The following is a 14,094-nucleotide window of genomic DNA, read 5'->3' as shown; positions in this document are numbered from 1 at the left end:
ATTAGGATTACATCACTTGAATGACAAATCCCCCTCTTTAATTTTTTTTTGTGTGTTACTTGTTATAAAAATTGTGTTTGTTTCCATTGAATTCTACTCATTCCTAGTTTATAATTGGATGATTAGCACATTAATTTGTGTCATTTATTAATACAACAATTATATATATATATATATAATAAGACAAACAACATATCATATCACCAAACATAATCATACCACCAAATATAATCATATTTTTCTTTAACACATCACCAAATGATGAGCACAAAATTAATACAAGTTTTATCCTTAAATTTATAGTTGTTAGTATTTTCTTTTGTTTTATGTAAATCTATTAGAGTATTTATATTGGTTTTTTTCAATCTATTAGAGTATTTTCTTTTGTTTTATGTAAATCTATCAAGGAAATATGCTCAAGACAACGTGAAAATGTGATTACATATAAAAACATGAAAATGCATACATAAATTTAAATTTTCAATTTTGTTGTAGCATAATTTTTTTTTTTTACACTTATTATTTTTTAGGCCCATTTCGGCCCGGCCCGATATTTTCTCTCTCCTCTTTAAAGCTCGGCCTGACTCGGCCCAAGCCCATGAAATTTGGGCCAGGCTAGCCCGGCCCGGCCCATTGACGAGCCCTACTTGGAAGGCAAAGATAATTTATCTTGGGGATGTCAAAGATGCGCTTTACATATTCAAAGTGTGGTTCTACCCATGTGCAATTGGCAAACCTGTATGTTAGCGTGGGATGCTGGGACGGGGCAGCAAGAGTTCGGAAGTTGATGAAATAATATTATTTCCTATTTTTGTATTGAGAAAGACATACAAACAATGAAATAATATTAGCTTTTAATTTTTACGGGTCTATTTCTTCGAAAAAAATCTTATGTCGAACCCAGAAAAATCCATGTGGTCCTTTCAAATATTATAAATCATATTATAGAAATCTTTAAATTTCTTAAGTAAAAAATCTTTATTATATAAATCCATAAATAAAATCCTATAAGTCATTATATTCTAGTTAAATCCACTAGACTTTTTTATCCCTAAATAGTCTTTTAAAATCTCAATTGAATACACCCCCCTAAAGCTAAAGTGATACGCTATCTAAGTATTCTGGCTATATAGAGAAAATTAAGTATTCTACCTTGACTTGTCACCCTCTTGCTGTGTTGGTTCAAAGCTGTTGTGTTCTTATGAGGTGTATTGGCAACTGTCACCTTGCTCATGTTTATAGAGAAATGAATTTTGTAGCTGATTGTATGGCTAACTGGAGCCTTAACTTGGATATGGGGGTTTGTTATTTGCATGAGGTTCCTGCCTGGGTTAGCTCTTTCTTGGTGGATGATTTGTTAGGCGTTGTTAGGTCTCACTTGATATGTATTAGTCAGTTGTCGTTTCTTTTCGGGATTTTGTCCCCAATCTCATAAAAAAAAAAAGTATAAGTGAAAATGAGATGTATATTCTTCTATTAAAAAAAAAATTAAAATAAAGAATACCATTGGTCCATTGGCATGACTAATTCGGCGAAACCGCTGTGCTTGATCTGACCTTATAAGTGAAAATGAGATGTATATTCTTTTATTAAAAAAAATTAAAATAAAGAATACCATTGGTCCATTGGCATGACTAATTCTGCGAAACCGCTGTGCTTGATCTGACTTTATAAAAAGAAAACTAAAATAATTATTGTTTCCATATGTATATGAACTCACAATAGTAATATTCTAGGACAAAGGTCCCTATAAATATAAGTACAGATCACAGCAAGAGTTCTACTTTCATAGATTCATAGAGTTTTCCATCCCAAAAACTCAACGCTCTTCCATTTTGTTTTGGTCATACATATATATACCCTCCAACATGAAGGTACATTTTATGCAAGTACGTTGCCTTCATTTTCATGTATACATATATTTATGTGTTTGTTGTTTTACAGCAAAAGATATTAGTGAAGGTGCAAATGCACGGTGACAAATGCCGAACCAAGGCCTTGAAGATTGCAGCATCTGCATACGGTATATATATATCCATGATCCATCAAAATTTCTTTCAACTTTTTCAGATATATTAATTGGAGTTGATAACATGAGCAGGTGTGAGCAAAGTGTCGATAGAAGGAGCAAACAGGGATCATGTGGAGGTGATTGGAGACGGCGTGGACTCGGTTTGCCTGACGGAGTTGCTAAGGAAGAAGCTTGGCTTCGCGGCCATAGTAAAATTGAACAAGTGAAAGGAGATAAAAAAGAGGAAAAACCAACTGCATGCTATGTTCAGTATTGTGCTCCGCAGTGTCCTCCAATGTACTGTGAAGTCGTTCGTGAATATCCAGAGCCAACTTGCTCCATCATGTAATTGTCCTAGGAAGTTTTATTTAATTTCATGATTATATCAATTTAATTTCAGTATTTTAATTCATGATTGAAAAGTTGATTATATATGTACAAAATGGGCACATCCACCTCAGCTAGTTTGTCATTTCATATATATGGTGTAAGATTCAATCGAGCAAATTTGACTTTACATTTTTGCTGATGCTAAATGGAGTTGTTGATTTCTGTAGAAAGTTATGACCCAAAGAGGGTAAATTTCACTACGAGAACGTAACTTTTACTGATGACACCAATTTCATTACCCGAACTTTTAATTTTGAGTATAAAGTTTTCACTTCAGGCTTAAATAAGTTATAAGTGATGCCTGGATTGCTACATATATTTCCTCATTTTCATATGCAAATATTTAATATCTATGTGGCGTAGCCATCATATCTAACAGATATATAAACTACTAAAATATGAGAGAATATTATTTATGGGAATTTTCTATATATTATTTTCTTTATAGCAAGAGGTCATATTTATAATACAAGAAAGTCTACGTAGGCCAAGGAAAAGTAATAACTCCTTATTTTATTAGTGGTAGAAAATCAAAAATAAAAGGAAATCAATTACAATTGATATGAGAATTCTTGACGTGCAAGGAAAGTCACAAGTCTTGCCAACAAAGACTTTGACTTTGTTTTATTGCTAATTTTCAAAATAAAAAAAAGACTTTGACTCTGTTATGATATATATGTTATATTATATAATATTTGTATGTAGGAGATGTATATTTAATGACAGCTAGTGCAGGTTGGAATAACAAACTTGTAGTCATGGATATTAGGTACGCTTTCTCATCCAAATAAAGGAGAAAAAGAAAGGATTTCGCAATATGAAATCTGCTTTTTACGAGTTGTTATAGATTACTAAAAGACTTTGACTTCGCTGTTCCAATGTAAATGATCTAAAAGATATAATCACCATGACGAGAATTAATTACTTTCATAAACATGTATGAACCACTTAAATAATTAAGTTATAAGTGATTTAGCGGACATATGAGGACGATTTTTCTCGTATATGTTTCAAATGATTTTCTAATTACACGTTGAAAACTATTCTAGAGAAACCTATGATGGAGAGAATTTTAGTTTTCAGTTTAGCTCTTGGAACCCTATACCAGAGGTAATTTCCTATTATAGAGAGCCAACTTTGCTAGATACCTTGCTTTCAAATCGAATTTGTATTATCTTAGAAAAACCTATGATCATATGGCAGGTAGTATATTGCAAATCAACTATCAATATGAGACAAAGGGGTTTGGGTCATTATCAAAGGAAATGTGGACAATATATATATCTTGTGGGAGATCATACCACACTGTGGAGGTGGGTTGGTAGTCAAGAAAGAATCAATCATATTCTTCACTTCTCATCTTGCCTAATTTTAATATACAAATATTAAATATCTCATGTGACATAGTCATGCATGTAATTTATATTTTCTAAACAAATGTTTTCCCATGAGCTCTTCACATTATCTATCTCTTCTATTCTAACATAGGAATAAAAGATAAAGAAGCTTAACCACCCTTTATTGATGATCAAATTCCATAGCTACAAAAGAGAAAAACCAAACTTGAAAAGAACAAATAGTGAGTTAACAAAACTTACAGCCAAAAGGCACCATGCATGGATACTTTAGTTGCCCTTGGATTGTTCGCACCGCGTAGAAAACATTGAACACCATAAGACCCCGTTTTGATGGTTACCAAGTCTCTACTGTCAGAAAGTTCAAATTTGAAACGTATCACAAAAATCGGCATCTTCCTCAGAACTCCGCCCTTGGACTCAAATCCAGTGTCGACAGACAATATAAGACATATCTCATGACCTCCTAGATGGAGGATCCTATAATGTATTTCACGTGCTCTAGCAGTAAATAGATCACGGAACCTAGGCAATAGTTCACGCCCTGGTTGAGTAGGTAACAGATCATCAGGCAGGCACAAAGGTTGAAGCCGTGTGAGTGATGTAAAGTCACTTGACATGAGATACGCAGGGAAAGATGTACGCTGATCGGTTCATAATTGTATATTATTTCTTACCCTTCTAGCTTATGATTTGGTTATGTTTTTGAGTTAAACTTGTGCTTTTAATCCTTTTTGTGTTTATCTTTCAGTTAATTGAGCTTTAGGTAACAATGATGGCTTTGGAGAACATAATTCATGCAATTCAAGCATGTTAAGGCCTAATTTGGATGAATTGATGAAGAGCTTAAAGACAAATTCATTATGGCTACAGCCCCCTGCCAGTCCAGTTCCGTAGGTCATATTGCAAGCTTTGTTTCAGCAACCTACATAGCTCGGATGAGGCCACATTCTTCATGAAAGTTGCTCCAATTGGTGTGTACTATAACATATCCAAAAGTCAGCCCCATTGGATAAATCTGGAGTCCGTTACCTAGCAAACACAGAACCATGCTCAGGATGGATCTTATCAGCGCGGAAAATGAGTTAGCAATTTGTTTCGGCCTTAACTTCTTCCTCCGACCTTGGATTGGCCCAAATAACATATGGCTGGAAAGAAGACATTCTGAACTTCAATTTAGAGTGCTTAAAGTCCTAATTTGATTAAGAGAAGCCCAAGTTGTAAGCCCTTGAAGTTGCTGGTCATGCTGACCTCAGCATGTGCTGGTTGGATGCTTGGTCATGGTGAGCTAGGTATGAGCTATCATTTCTGGTTGGAAGCTTGGTCATGGTGACATGAAGATGAGCTAGGGCTGCTGGTGGGATTTAGTGGTGAAGTGCATCAACCAATTCAAGATTTTCTAATACAAGTGCATCACCCATTTCAGATTTTCTAATACAAGTGCATCAACCATTTCAGATTTTATAATTCAAGTGTTGTATGCATTAGTCTTATTGAATTCTGATTTTCACTTCCCCTAGGCCTATAAATAGGGAAGTTCTCTAAGCTTGTAATAACACCCCAAGGGGGGGGAGCTCTCAAGCACTTCTCTAGAGCTCCCTTCCCTTCTCTCCCTCAAATTCTCTTAGTTTCCCTTTGTAGTTCTCAATTGTTGTAATAAGATCATTCTATTAAATTTTCTTTGTACTAAATATCAAACATCTCTCTACTTCCCTTCTCTTCCAAAAGTCTTCATGTCTCAAACACTTCACAAACACATTTCTCTTCATTCCCTAAGTTCTCAAATTCTCCAAGTTCACAAACATCCTCCAAGTTCTCAACCACTCTCTTCCAAATTCTCAAAGTTCCTAAACACTCTCTTCCAAAATCCACAAAGCTCTCAAAACACCTCTCTACTTTCTTCTCCAAATCCTCCAAGTTCTCAAACAGTCTCTTCCAAATTCCCCATGTCTTAAACACATTCCCTTCCAAAATCCTCAAAGCTCTCAAACACATGTTCTTCCAAAATTCTCTAAAGTTCCCAAACACTTTCTTCTCCCTCCTCAAAGTTCTCAAACACTTCCTTTCTTCCTCAAAGTTCTCTTAGTTTCCTTAATGTTTTCTTAGTTGTAATTTATTTTTCTTTGTTATGTAAATTCTTTTCTTAAGTTTTCAAGTTGAATTAGTTTCCAAGTTTCAATTATGGTTTTTGTTCTTATTCATTATGCTTATAAGTTAATATGCTAGTTTGAATGATTGATCACCATTTAGGCTTGCATGTTAGCTATCTTGGTTTGAATTAAGAGTATACACCATGCTTTAATTCGAATTGAACTATGAATAGGAAGAGTATGTATGGACATTCGACAACAGGGATTAGATACATGCTTGGTTGTTTAAAATGTTCTTCTATGCTTAATGGGTTCCTAATGCTTAATTTTAGGTTAGACAACAAATGATCAAATTAGGGAATTAGGAACACAAGGTTATGACCACACACCATGGCTTAATCATACTTTAGCTAGAATCAATCCATTAATCTAATTGAACTTGGGAACTTATTTGCTTGAGTTACTTATTTCTTTCTTCCTTGTTTTATGTTCTTTGTTTTTGTTTCTATTTTGTGTAGGGAAACTAAATTGGATCATTCAATCACCAATCCCTGTGGAATCGACCTCGCACTTACATACGCTAAACTACCAACGGTTCGTGCACTTGCGAGTATCACAAGTTGAGGATGCAGCTTAATCCATTTTGGTGGAGCTAAATTTACACAACAAGTTTTTGGCGCCGTTGCCGGGGATCGGTAACATTGTTTGATTCTATTTGGCTTTCCTACTTTATTTTTTTTTTTCTTAACTGGACAATTTCAAGTTTTAAAGTTAATGACATTAATGGACAAGTTGTGTTTGTAGTCCAACAGAAAAGGACAATTGCCCAACAAGCAAGAGAACTGGGTTTAAGTCCCAGCTTACACAACCCATTGGTGCTTGTTGCTTTGAAGCATGGAATTGGACGTGTGTTGATTTTTCCTTTTCATTTTTAGTTTTTTTTTATATTTCGTAATCCTTTAATTCTGTTTCAAGTTTTTTGTGTTCGTTTTAGCAATTTATGATAGCTTAATAAAAATGGAGAGAGATGGCAACCTCAATCATAAGAATGGGGAGTGTGGAGCAGTGGGAGAAGTCGCGACCTCCAAATGCATCATGCTCGACCTAATCGCTTCAAGGGGGAGTATTCCAATCCTTTCTCTTTAGTTGTTTTGTTATTACTTCAGTAATTTTAATTTTCTATTTCTTTTATTAAAAAAGAATTAAAAAAGATTTTTTATATTAGCTGACTCGTGGTAACTCCAGTGAGCGTCTCCGTCAATACAGTGTCTAGGAGTTCTTTAGGCGACACCTTCGGTGTCTAAGAAGTTTGGGTTTTAAGTGGGACCTTTGTGACCCCTCCAACCTTCCCGGATCCCCTGGCTGTGTTTTCTGAGGCCCTTAACTGGTCATCCATGAGTTGCTTGTATATTTGTGTGTTTTATAAAAAAAACAAAACAAAACAAAAAAAAAAAAAAAAAAAAAAAGTTTAAAAAAAATGGAAATTTGAGTTTTTTTTTTTTATTTTTTAATCCTTGTAAATTGCAATTTGGAACTTCTTTTTTTTTATTTATTTATTTTTCTTTGTGTGGTCAGTTAGTTGTAAATAATAATAATTTTAAAAAAAAATCAATTTGGAACTTCTTTGTTTTCTTTTTTTTGTTTTGTTAAGTTAGTTTATGTATTTATTTACGTGGTGTGGTTAGTTAGTTTATTTCTGAGTGTTAAAAACTTATTATTTTTATTTCACTCAAACACTGCATTGCAAACAAAGAAAAAAAAAAGTAAAAAATTAAAAAAAAAAAACAAAAACAAAAAAAAAGAACATTCAAATAAATTAAAAATAAAAACAACTTCTTCTTCTTCTTCTTCGTCTTCATCTTCATCTTCATGGCATGCCTCTATTATCTCTTACTTGCAGAATCTGCAGCAGCTCCACATGGTCCTCATTTTTTCTTTGCAGTGCTTCCACGTGCTGATTGGCACAGTAGAGCCGCTTCTGCAAGTCCGCCACCATAGCCTTCAAGGAAACTATTTCCTCGCTCATCGCGGCACACTCCCGTGTTCTCGCCAGTAAACGCATGCCCAAATTGGTAGCCGAGACCGCATGGAGAACAGTTAAATTATTGGACTCCTCCACCGCTGCTTTGTCAGACCTCTGTGCCACATGCAGATGATCTGTCGGTGTGAGCTTGCTGCCAATCATGCCTCCAAGCAGCGCTGCTCTGTTCGGCATTGCCTCAGAAAAGTTCGGTATTACCTCAGCAAAGTTTGAGGCCGTACCATGATGATATGTGGAATTTGGGAAGACATGGTTTTGAGGAGCCCTTATCTGCGCATTCGGTGGCGCAAGGGACAATTCAAGGCTAAGATCATCAAGGTGAGTGCATGAGGATGCCATTGTTTTGTTTTTGGATTTTTTGATGTTTTCTCTAAATTTGCAGGAAGAAATGCGGGGTGCTCTTCTACTTCACCGAGATGAGTTTAAATAGACTTATGTAGATGAGGGAGCCGAAAGCACTTCGGATCTCGAGGGTGCTATCCTGTGCTATTTTCTCTCGGATCCCTTCATTTCTGGCGCAAATTGCGAGCACGTTTTTTTTTAAAAGGGAGCATGTCTACACTTTCACTTACTTTTGCCTCCCTGTTTTCTGATGTTTGTGTTTTTGCTTTTTCAGTTTTTATTTTATTTTATTTTATTTTATTTTATTTTCAATTATTTTCTTCTTGTTTGACAGGTTTCTTAATAATGTAGTTGGAAGAAGAGACAAAATTAAAGATGCGTCTTGGACACCTGGTGCAAGAATCCCAACTCTTCTTTTAAATTCTTGTTTGAATTGCGTGTTTATTTCAGTTTATTTATTTATTTATTTATTTTGTTTTTTATTTAATTAGGTAGTATAATTTAAAACTCATAGGATATTCTTTGAAGGAGCTAAATTTTTGGTAACTCCAGTGAGCAACCGCAGTCTATACAGTGTCTAGGAGTTCTTTAAGGCGACACCTTCGGTGTCTAAGAAGTTAGGGTTTTAAGCGGGACCATTGTGACCCCTCCAACCTTCCCGGAACCCCTGGCTGTGTTTTCTGAGGCCCTTAACTGGCCATCCTTAAGTTTTTCTCTTAAAAGAAGAAGCAGTTATTTGTGTATTTACTTAACTAAAAATAAAAAATAAAAAATAAAAAATAAAAAATCTTGTTTGGGTCTTCGTGTTTTTGTTTGATTGTCGTTCTTTAAATTTAGGGTCAATCGTTTCTTTGAGATAGCTAACGTTTTTATTAAAGGAAAAAAAAAAAAAAAAAAAAACACAATACACTTTAAAATTAAATAATAATAAATAAAAAAAAACTGAAATCATTTCTTCTTGGCGCTCGGTGTCTCGACCATAGGAGCTTTGAGTTTGGCCCTCTGGCTGTCCTCTTCCGGGGCTTCACGCACAGCCTCTTGGGGCTCATCACTTGAGCTCCCAAAGATCGCAATCTTAGCTTGAGCGTAACTACTCTCGCGATCCGCTTGCTTGCGTTTACCCGGTCGGTCTAGGTCCTCCAGTTGCTTTCTCATGTCGCGAGAGTACAACTCTACCATCTTTGATAGATTTTTATTCTCGTCTCGCAATACTTCTAGCTGGTGTCGATTCACCTCCACAATCCTTGACCTCTCCCTTTTCAAGCTTTTTATAGCACTCTGACAGTCTTCAACCAAACTTCGCTCCGCCGCCAACTGAGCTTTAAGCACCTCTACCTCATGGGACTTCGCAAGTAGGCGATGACCCAAACTTGCGACACATGCTGTACTCTGCACGCTCAGTGCCAGGGCATCACTCGTGACCCGGTTGTCATCCCTTGTCCCGAACACACGTATATCTTTGGGAGTCACTAAATTTCTGCAAACTCCAATGGCAACATCGTTGTCCAGGAGTATTGAGTCATTGACAGTCACAGGCCCCCGTGCGGAGGCAAAGTAGGGCATCCATACTGGTGCTACTGCTTGGCCTCGTGTCTGAGTCGGTGGAGCTAGGTTGAGATATAACGAAAAGGGGTAGGAAGAAGCCATTTGATTTCTCACTTTTTTTTTCTTTTTCTTGCTTCTTTTCTCTTTTGTGTTTCTGAGTTTGTGTGTTTTTTGTTTTTTGTTTTTTTCCCTTCTTTTTCCTTCTTATAGATGTAGTCTTTGACAAACAAACCCTAGCCGTTGCAGCGTCTAAGCGTTTTCTGAATATCCAGCGTTCCTCGAGTCCCACAACCTTCTCACTTTCCAACCGTTTCCAACACATTTGTCACGACTTGCTTTGTCTGAACGGACGCGTTCAGCAAAGTTGTCGCGCCTTTCCATGAGCCCGTAATTTTCGCTTGTGGATCTGCGGCGCCTCTATGCGTCGACACGTGGCTCCTGCTTTCTGCCCGTGACTATCCATGAAACGACATCAGGGACCACATTCCCTCTTTTTTAGAAATCCCGCTTTGCGCTCATAATTCACGTTTTATCTTTTTAAGAAAAAAAATTAAATTTAAACATGTGGGCTTCAGATTTCATGTTGGGTTGGGTTTTACCGTTGTTGGGTTAATTTCATTTTGGGTTGGGCTTTCAATTGTTTGGGTTTCAGTTTGTGTAAGACTATCTGTTAGGGCTTACTGTTTTGAGTGTTTTACTGTTTCGTGTTTTTTTATTTATTTATTTTATTTTATTTTATTTGATTGTTTGTTTTGTAATTTTTATTTTGTAATTGTTTTATTTTATTTTTGTATGTTTTGTGATTTTTATTTGCTTTAATACCCTTCATTTGTTGTTATGACATTGGTTGTGGCTAATTTTTAAACATTGAGGACAATGTTCATTTCTAGGTTTGGGGGTATTGGAGTTTAGCAAGTAAATTTGGTTTTTCTTAAAATTAAAAATAATAATAATTGAAAAAAAAAAATTATTTATTTTTTTGCTTGTTTTTATTTTAAGTATTGTTTTGTTTTGTTTTTGTTTTGAGTCACTTTCCGAACACTTATGATGAGATAGTGATAAATGTTTGCATGACTTAAATAAAAATTGGATTTCATTTTATTTTAGTGTTTTTTTTTCTTTATTAAAAAATAAAAAAAAAATTTGGCATTGTTCTAGCATGATATGTTTGAAACCTTCTTTACACTTGCCATTTGTTTCATAATTTTCCAATTAAAGGATTTGCATGACCCAAAGAATTGTATCAAGCACAAATTAGACTTATATAACCATATAAAGTGAGCTTTTGAGCCTAGTACTTCAATTCATGAGTGTTATATACATACTCTTATTTTCTTGTCATCAAAGTTGTTGTTTGATCTCATTATTTATTGATTTGGTTGAACACTTAAAAGTCATTCATTCTTATGCAATTTGACTTCACGACATTTAAGAAGTGATATTAAGGCCCTCTTTGGATCGTTTGTGCCTTTCAAGCTAACCTTATGCATGCTTAAGCATGATTTTCCATTGTTAACCATTTTGAGCCTACATGTAAACCTTTTCTTTCATTTAACCAATTATATTTCCTCGCCTTAGCCTGAAAAACAAATATTTACCTTTCTAAGGAACTCATGAGCTTTAATTGGGATGTGTTTTTCATACTAAGTTTGGGAATTTCGAAGAAAAAAAAAAATCACACAATTGGTGAAAGAAAAGAGAAAAGTTGTGATTAAGTGGTGGTTGAATGAAATTTCATTTTTGGGCCTTCAAAATAAATTGGTGGTTGTTCAGGAAAGGAGTGAATCAATGTAAATGAAGGGTATAAGGAGTTTTGATCAGGTAAAAGAAAAAAATCTAATCGTGATGATTCGAAGTCTTGTAAACAATTATTTTATGCTCTTGCATTGCGAGTTCCTTGGACTTTGTATTATCCATATCCTTCATTTCTTACTCACCTTACACCCTTGGCCCCATTACAACCCATGTTAAAGACCTAAATTGATCTTAAATGTCATGTGGTTGAATTGCATTCATTTTTCTACTTTTAAGTGTTTGACATCCTTCTTGAGATCATATTAATGCAAGTTCTTCATATTTCTATTGCGAGTTAAGTCCCTTATGGTTTAACTCTATTCTCATGTTTATAACTGAGTGTGCATTATAGCCCTCTTCTGAGTGATTCATTTGTGAGAGGACAACTTTGGTGAGATTTGAAGTTGAACTTATGCTTTGTATGATTTTTGAAATTGTGTGAAAACTAAGATTGGGGAATTTGTTGCATTTGGCTATCACACTACTACACTTTGAGCATATTGTGTTTAGAACTTTGCCGCTTTGTAAATAATGTCTAAAAATTGAGCTTTTATTGTTAAAACGTTTAAGTCATGTGCATGAGTCATTTCTCTTCAGAAAATGTTCGGAAAAATTGTTTTAAGTTCTTTGTGTTTTTGTGTTTGTTTTTGTTTTTGGTTTTGCTTAAGGACTAACAATCTTTAAGTTTTCTAATTACTTTGTTTTACAGAGTCAGTAAAACGTTTGTGGGTATCGTATCTGTTAAACCCTCAGGAGACACAACTCCTCCTACTAGGGATGCCTAGAGGTTTAAAGGCTTGTTGCATATGCTAAATGCAATCGAGTTACCTACGAAAGTGGTTTAGTTAACTTCTAGTTTTGTTTTTAACTTTGTTTTGTGTTGTTTTGCTCGAGGACTAGCAAAATCTAGGTTTGGGGGTATTTGATCGGTTCATAATTGTATATTATTTCTTACCCTTCTAGCTTATGATTTGGTTATGTTTTTGAGTTAAACTTGTGCTTTTAATCCTTTTTGTGTTTATCTTTCAGTTAATTGAGCTTTAGGTAACAATGATGGCTTTGGAGAACATAATTCATGCAATTCAAGCATGTTAAGGCCTAATTTGGATGAATTGATGAAGAGCTTAAAGACAAATTCATTATGGCTACAACCCCCTGCCAGTCCAGTTCCGTAGGTCATATTGCAAGCTTTGTTTCAGCAACCTACATAGCTCGGATGAGGCCACATTCTTCATGAAAGTTGCTCCAATTGGTGTGTACTATAACATATCCAAAAGTCAGCCCCATTGGATAAATCTGGAGTCCGTTACCTAGCAAACACAGAACCATGCTCAGGATGGATCTTATCAGCGCGGAAAATGAGTTAGAAATTTGTTTCGGCCTTAACTTCTTCCTCCGACCTTGGATTGGCCCAAATAACATATGGCTGGAAAGAAGACATTCTGAACTTCAATTTAGAGTGCTTAAAGTCCTAATTTGATTAAGAGAAGCCCAAGTTGTAAGCCCTTGAAGTTGCTGGTCATGCTGACCTCAGCATGTGCTGGTTGGATGCTTGGTCATGGTGAGCTAGGTATGAGCTATCATTTCTGGTTGGAAGCTTGGTCATGGTGACATGAAGATGAGCTAGGGCTGCTGGTGGGATTTAGTGGTGAAGTGCATCAACCAATTCAAGATTTTCTAATACAAGTGCATCACCCATTTCAGATTTTCTAATACAAGTGCATCAACCATTTCAGATTTTATAATTCAAGTGTTGTATGCATTAGTCTTATTGAATTCTGATTTTCACTTCCCCTAGGCCTATAAATAGGGAAGTTCTCTAAGCTTGTAATAACACCCCAAGGGGGGGGAGCTCTCAAGCACTTCTCTAGAGCTCCCTTCCCTTCTCTCCCTCAAATTCTCTTAGTTTCCCTTTGTAGTTCTCAATTGTTGTAATAAGATCATTCTATTAAATTTTCTTTGTACTAAATATCAAACATCTCTCTACTTCCCTTCTCTTCCAAAAGTCTTCATGTCTCAAACACTTCACAAACACATTTCTCTTCATTCCCTAAGTTCTCAAATTCTCCAAGTTCACAAACATCCTCCAAGTTCTCAACCACTCTCTTCCAAATTCTCAAAGTTCCTAAACACTCTCTTCCAAAATCCACAAAGCTCTCAAAACACCTCTCTACTTTCTTCTCCAAATCCTCCAAGTTCTCAAACAGTCTCTTCCAAATTCCCCATGTCTTAAACACATTCCCTTCCAAAATCCTCAAAGCTCTCAAACACATGTTCTTCCAAAATTCTCTAAAGTTCCCAAACACTTTCTTCTCCCTCCTCAAAGTTCTCAAACACTTCCTTTCTTCCTCAAAGTTCTCTTAGTTTCCTTAATGTTTTCTTAGTTGTAATTTATTTTTCTTTGTTATGTAAATTCTTTTCTTAAGTTTTCAAGTTGAATTAGTTTCCAAGTTTCAATTATGGTTTTTGTTCTTATTCATTATGCTTATAAGTTAATATGCTAGTTTGAATGATTGATCACCATTT

The 14,094-nt window shown here is 35.3% G+C and overlaps 1 pseudogene across 1 annotated transcript; it reads left to right on the top strand.

Annotated features, from left to right (window-relative positions):
- The first annotated feature begins 1,813 nt into the window (after positions 1-1,813).
- LOC110760126 (heavy metal-associated isoprenylated plant protein 47-like) lies at positions 1,814-2,485 on the top strand (annotated as a pseudogene). Its single transcript, XR_015836339.1, has 3 exons — positions 1,814-1,874; positions 1,945-2,023; positions 2,102-2,485. The product of XR_015836339.1 is annotated as a heavy metal-associated isoprenylated plant protein 47-like (transcript).
- The last annotated feature ends 11,609 nt before the right edge of the window (positions 2,486-14,094 follow it).

This window comes from Prunus avium, chromosome 6, assembly GCF_965620075.1.
Source record: "Prunus avium chromosome 6, drPruAviu1.hap1.1, whole genome shotgun sequence".
NCBI lineage: Eukaryota > Viridiplantae > Streptophyta > Magnoliopsida > Rosales > Rosaceae > Prunus > Prunus avium.
Note: the sequence above shows the minus strand (reverse complement) of the source record. Positions and strands in the feature narration are given on the sequence as shown.